This window comes from Vicia villosa, linkage group LG4 (assembly GCF_029867415.1).
Source record: "Vicia villosa cultivar HV-30 ecotype Madison, WI linkage group LG4, Vvil1.0, whole genome shotgun sequence".
In the NCBI taxonomy this organism is placed as follows: Eukaryota; Viridiplantae; Streptophyta; class Magnoliopsida; order Fabales; family Fabaceae; genus Vicia; species Vicia villosa.
Genome location: NC_081183.1, coordinates 196,678,981 through 196,685,903, shown reverse-complemented (window position 1 = coordinate 196,685,903; position 6,923 = coordinate 196,678,981). Strand labels below are relative to the sequence as shown.

The window sequence follows — 6,923 nt, the reverse complement described above, 5'->3', positions numbered from 1 at the left end:
TATTTTAAAACTAGCGGGATACTCGTACGTTCGCTCGCACGAGTACTGAAATGGTACACATATTTGTTTTCAAAATGTAATAAAAGAAAGTCAAATTAATTTAACCAACAAATTTTATTTTATTTTAAAAAAATAATAAATTAGTGCCTATATTTTTTGTATATATAAATTTTTTAAATGATATAAAATAATTAAGTTTAATAAATAATATAAAAGAATTAAGTTTAATATTATGAAGTGAAATTCTTAAAAATTGAGATTTGGTTTCAAATAATAGTTAACATCTAGTATAAGATATTAATTAAATCTATAAAATTAAAAGTTCTAGGATTGGATAGTTTATCTAACTTGGGTAAGTTAGATTAAGAATGAAATTTTGAAAAAATCAAATATGAAGCAGAAAGAAACTGGTCACTCAAACTATGGTTTTCAAATATAACATGTAGAGATATACTAACAAAACTAACCCAAGCACCATAACCATAAAAAATCAATGGAATAAAATCATAATGCAAATAAATGAATTTTTTAAATCAATGGAAACAAAACATTCCAAAGAATACATGATTCAATAATATCACCCCAAAAGATGGTGTGCTGTCAGCTGGAGCTCCACCCTTGTCTCCTCCAAACTTGCCACCGGGTCCTCTGGGACTTGGACCACCATGGTAATCGCCAAATCTCCTATCTCCTTCAAGTCAAGTGGGCCTCTGTTCAAATCGAAAAAATTCAAACAAACAAAAAACAATCAGAACAATAAAAATAACCTTCCAAAAAAAACACAGTAAAATTACCTAGGGCAATTACCAGGTGGACCACCGAATTGCCTACTAACCGACTTAGTCTGTTTCTTCAAAGTAGCTGGAACAACCTCAAGTGGAAGATAGAGATATGTAATGAGGAGCTCAATTTCATCATTAGTCAAAAACCAGTAATAATGCATCTTTGGGTGCTTTGCTAAATTGAAATCCTTATTTGCATAGCAAACTCCCTCTATACAATAAATAATATGATTCAACCACAAGCTAAATAAAATCACAGCAAAATGAAACTCTAAAATACCAATCAAGAATAACGAACCTTAGAACCGGTATATGGAGATCTCTCTGTGATTTTTCTCGGATATGATCTGGTAAAATTAAACATATAAATGTAAAAATAAATTTCAACAAATCAATTGTAAAATATAAAACCTTGATCTGCATAAATACAAAACATTCAAACATCAGCAAAACAACCGCAAATGTGAAACAAAAAAATTAAGAAAGTGACTGATATGAAACTTTCATCGAACACTTTGCAGATGTTTAAACCCGGAGATGCCACAATACTAAAACAAATCATTCCAAAACATGAACATAAATCTCTACCACAAATTCCATTATACACATACACCATTAAACACCGTTAAACAACAAACATACGAACCAAATCTATACCACAAATAGTAGTATTAGAGAATAGGAACCGTCTTATTTTGCAAAACCCAACAAATCACGAATAAACCATAAACCATTAGCAAATACAAAACATGACAATAGAAACTCACATATATGCTTGTATTCATAACTCATAAGATCCAAACCAATATAAATTGTAACTGACCAATAAATCATCGATAACCTAAAGTTGAGATTTTTAGTATCAAAGAAAAAAAATAAACAAATAGACGATGAAGAGGGAGAACTTTACAGATTGATCGTTGGTGTAGTTGAGAAGGCGAAGCAAGATACATAGTAGAGAAAGAGAAGTGATTGTTGAAGATGTAGATATTTTGAAAGAATTACAAACGATGGAAGGAGAGAGAAATATTTTTCACAAAAGTTTGGTGGATAAAGGAGTGAAATTCAATTTTTGAAACCCTAACAATTAGAAAGGAGATGTGACCATTTGCTAAGCAAGTAAGGGTATTTTCGGTTTTTCCAGAACCTTAAATTTTCTTATATGGTAGATTTAACCCTCCACAAGATTTATTTATATTAATAAATTTATTTAAATAATTAAAACTATTATTTTTAATAGACTAAGAAGGTCATAAGTAAATAAAATAAAGTTGAATTTTTAAATTTAACACGAATTTTTTAAATGATCTAACTATATCATCACATTTTTGACAAAATTAATTATAACACAGTTCTTATTTTATTGTAAATGTTATCCTTTTTAAAAAAAATTGTTCCAAAAATACATAGGTGGCATGGCATTAATATTGGCGAGGATGGAATAAAACAGTCAACTCAAAATTGTGCTTCTCCAAAACCTTGACACACATAGCTTTTGAAGAGAGAGAAACAAGTTGGTTTCATTGTTTTCTTTCTCCAGTGAAATTCTGAGTTTTTTCACCATTGAAGTTTTTAAAGCTTGAGAGCTCCTCATCAAAATATAGATTTTTTTTTTTTTTGAAATTTATGATGCAGGAAGTTATAGCGTGTCTTGGACTTCAACAATAGCATTTAAGCCATCCTCCCAAGTTTCTAAAAGTGTACTTAGGAATCAAGCAAATCCGAAGTTGTTCAAAACTTGAAACTAATGGATGACTTTCTGAAGGTGGAGAAGTTAGCTCGTCTCTCAATTGATTCCAACATAGAGGCCACAATTTCATTATCTTTGAACAATAAGGCAACTAATGGTGTGGCCAATGATATATCACAAGTTAGCCTGTTTGAAACAAACGGCAATTCAAGTTCATTGTCAAATCGAATGTTGGTAGCTTATTAACAAAGCTTAGATCAAGAATTTTACTAGTTTTCGAGTCCATTGCTAAGGATGTTGATATATATAGGAAAAATTGTTGAGGATAGTAAACATGTGCTTGATGATTATCACGACACTGACGTTTACCGCTTGGTAGATTTTATTTCCCACGATGTGCAACCTTCTGATGCTACACGTGATAGGCAGATTGATCCCAAAGATGTCGGCTTAAACCTTAAAAATGAAAATGAAACCATAACAGATAGAGAATCTTCATCGTTGACTGCTTTTGTCTCCCATTAATGGAGAAGGAATAATTAGTGTTCGTTGCTTTATGAATTAGGAATTTCAATTTCTTCCCTTTTTTCTTTTCTTTTTTTTTGACAAAAGCAAAGCTATCTCATTTCATTATTGATAAGTAACGTAATACAAGGAGGAACATAATGCATAGAGCTACGCCTAGCCCAAGAATTGGCCGCCTTAACAAGAGAGTGGGCAACCATATTCGCTTGGCGTTTAACAAACTTAACCTCAAAGTTGTGAAAAGAAGATAAAAGCAAACTAATAGAACGAATTATATGATGAAACTCGGACCTTCCACTAGGATTAGAATGCAAAGCCGTAACCAAGCTAAGAGAGTCACTTTAAAAAATAACTCAGTCTAGATGAAGAGCAATAGAATCCTGAATAGCCTCTTTAAGAGCTAAAGCCTCAGCTTCGAGAATAGAGAGATTTCTAATGTCCCAAGCCACACCCGCGTGAATGAAAATGCCACCCGCTCCCCGCACACACCAACCTCTATTTGTCGTTCCCATGTGCAAGTTGAAACCGGCGTCGACATTGCATTTAACCCAATCCCCCTCAGGAGGAGACCAAATTACCTCATGGTGCTGAAGATTGTTATTAACCGGAACATTTTGGGCATTATGCCATTCCTGCCATTGATGGAAAGCAAGCCACCCAAGACGGGATGCCTCCTCCTTTTCATTATTCCAAACCATGTCGTTCTTATTCTTCCACAATGCTTCTACCATGACAGCGACTCGACCTGCTACCTTCCTATCTTCCTTATTACAAACATCAAAGATTACCGAACGAACATCCGACATAGCCTGAAGTCTAGGCTCAATAATATGACTTAAACCTGCAACCCTCAAGCTAATAATCGTCTCCGCACACCCAAAGAAAATATGCCAATCATCTTCTAAATATGTATTGCAAAACGGACACGTTACCTCACAAGGAACATGATGATGACGAAGTCTTTTTCTAGTGGGTAAGCAATCTTTGAAAATTCTCCATAATAAATGTTTAGATCTAGGAGCGGCACTAATCTTCCACAACTTGGACCAACTAGCCTCCGACTCCTCAACACTCTGCCTCATAGTAGCCTTCCGCCATAATCTGTAACCAGAGCGGACATTATAGATACCACCTTGATCCTCACCCCAAATTAATCTATCTTCCGTAACATCTTCCAATAAAGGGACGTGAATAATATCCTCTACCGTTGCACAATCGAACATCTCCGTTAATACTCTCATATCCCATTGTTTGGCATTCGGAAGCATGAGATTATTAACGGTTATATTATACACACCTTGTTTCTGCGGACCATGCAAACATCCTTCTCTTCTTCCCCGGAGCCAAGGGTCACTCATCACCTTAATCTGAGTACCATTACCAATGCTCCACCTGCACCCCATAATAAGAATCTCTCTAGCCGACCATATACTTTTCCAAACAAAACTAGGATTATAACCAAGCTTCGCATCAAGGAAAGAAGAACTCGGGAAATACCTTGCTTTGAAGATGCGAGATACTAAAGTATGCGGATTCGCCAAGATGTACCATCCTTGTTTTGCAACCATGGCCTTGTTAAAAGATCGAATATCACGGAAACCCAATCCTCCTTCCTCCTTTGGGCGAGCTAACTTATCCCACGCCATCCATCTGATACCTTTATGATTTGTACCTCCTCCCCACCAGAACGCATTTAACATCTTTTCTATTTCACATATAACGGTCTCCGGAAGTATGAATAAACTCATGATATAAGCCGGGATAGCTTGTAACACTGATTTGATCATAACATCTTTCCCTGCTCGAGATAAGGATCTACCACTCCAAGAATTGATTTTCTTCCAAATACGATCTTTAACATAAGAGAAAACCGCTTTTTTGCTTCTTCCAATCATCGAAGGTAAACCCAGATACCTTCCGGTACCTATCACATGCCGGACTCCCATAATATTTGCTAAATCTTCCTTTGCTGGATTACTTAGATTATTACTGAAAAAACCTCCGATTTGGACAGATTGATCTCTTGACCTGAAGCTTTCGCATAAACAGTAAGTAACTCCATAAGGTTTTGAACTTTCGTAAGATTAGCCCTGCAAAATAAAAAACAGTCGTCAGCAAAAAGCAGGTGAGACACACTAGGTGCCCCCCTACATACTTGAACTCCATGCATATCTCCGCTAGCCACTGCACTTTTAATGAGTGCCGTAAGTCCTTCCGAAAGAAGAATAAACAAATACGGTGATAGCGGATCGCCTTGTCTCAACCCTCTCCCGGGCACTATAGGTCCGACCCTCTCTGAGTTAACTATTACAGAATAGTGTGTCGATGTAACACACATCATAAGCCAGTGAATCCATTTGTCTGCAAAACCCAATTTACCAAGCACCTCTTTAAGAAATCCCCAGTCTACTCGATCGTACGCCTTGCTAATGTCAATATTAAGAGCCAAGTGAGCTTTTCTCCCCTTCGTCTTCCTCTTAAGAGCATGAATAACCTCATGAGCAATCATTGCATTGTTTAAAATAGATCTCCCTTCCACAAAGGCTGACTGCTCCTCTGACACACATTTGTCTAACAACGGTTTAAGACGATTAGCTAGCGCTTTAGACACCACTTTATAGACTATATTACAAAGCGACATAGGCCGGTAACCCTTCATGGTAACCGGTTTTTGACACTTCGGAATTAAGCATATGTTGGTTGCATTAAGCAACTCTGGGAAAAAGCCTCGCTCTAACCAAGTCGTAGCTGCTGTGTAAATATCATTACCGCATAACTCCCAAAATTCTTGGAAGAATGCCGGATTAAAACCATCAGGTCCAGGAGATTTATTAGGATGCATTTCGTCAAGGGCCAAGAAAAATTCTTCTTTCATAAATGGACGTAACAGCCACTGATTATCATTTGCTGAGATCACACCTTGGATCTTACGAATAACTGGGTCATACACCCCAACACTAGCCGTGAAAAGCTCCTGGAAGTAAAGGTTAGCAATACCACAAAATTGATCCTGTTCATGAGTCTCTCTACCACCTTCATCCATTAATGACTCAATTTTCTTAAATTGTCTCCGGGCCGAAGCCGACCGATGAAAAAAAGTTGTATTACGATCACCTTCTTTCAACCAGTGCATTTTCGCTCGTTGCCGCCAGTATGTATCCTCACGTAGTAACGCAATATTGTAATTTCTTTGGGCTGCCAGGAAAAGGCCCGCACCATACATATCATGACACCCTCTCAGTCTTTCCATAATCTCTTCATTTTTAAGTAACTCCTCCTTCTGATGTCTTCTTTTAATAACTTGCCATTTATTTAAATGTTCAGCACAGTAGGCAATACGGTCCTCAATAGCAACGTACTCTCCACAATTCCAACCGTTTTGAACAACCTCATGAATATCTTCATCCAACAGCCAGCTATTTTCGAACCGGAACTGAAACTTGTTATGATTCCGTTGCTTTGGTTCGCAATCCAGCAGAAGCGGGCTATGATCAGAATGCGAGGCCAGGAGATTAGTCAAAGTCGCTTGCGGATAAAGGAGCAACCACGCTTGCGAAACTAAAGCTCTATCGAGTCTTTCTTCGATAACATGATCGGTTCCTCTACTTTTAGTCCAGGTGAACTGATGACCAAGAAGGGGCATGTCCACAAGATCACAGTCCGTAACCGCCTGACGAAATCCATTACACAACCAATTAGGGTGCGGGTGCACGCCATATTTATCCTCTTGAGACAAAAGGTCATTAAAGTCTCCAATAATGCACCACGGAATAGCAGACATGCTGTGAAGATTACGTATTAAGTCCCACGCTTGTTGTCTTCTACTTCTTTCCGGGTATCCATAATAACAAGTAACTCTCCATTCCTCTTTGCCATTATCTTTCACCAAGACATTAATAAAATTTCTGGAGAAATTTAAAATGCTA

At 36.9% G+C, this 6,923-nt stretch overlaps 1 long non-coding RNA gene across 2 annotated transcripts; it reads right to left on the bottom strand.

Moving 5' to 3' along the window:
* Positions 1 to 386: 386 nt before the first annotated feature.
* Positions 387 to 1,915, bottom strand: LOC131594224 (uncharacterized). Of its 2 annotated transcripts, none has more exons than XR_009281316.1 (4): positions 1,693 to 1,915; positions 1,081 to 1,129; positions 795 to 993; positions 387 to 710 (listed from the first exon to the last, which is right to left on the bottom strand). It is a non-coding gene; the product is annotated as an uncharacterized LOC131594224 (long non-coding RNA). The 2 variants fall into 2 exon arrangements; XR_009281317.1 differs by having other exon boundaries at positions 808 to 993.
* Between the last annotated feature and the right edge of the window lie 5,008 nt (positions 1,916 to 6,923).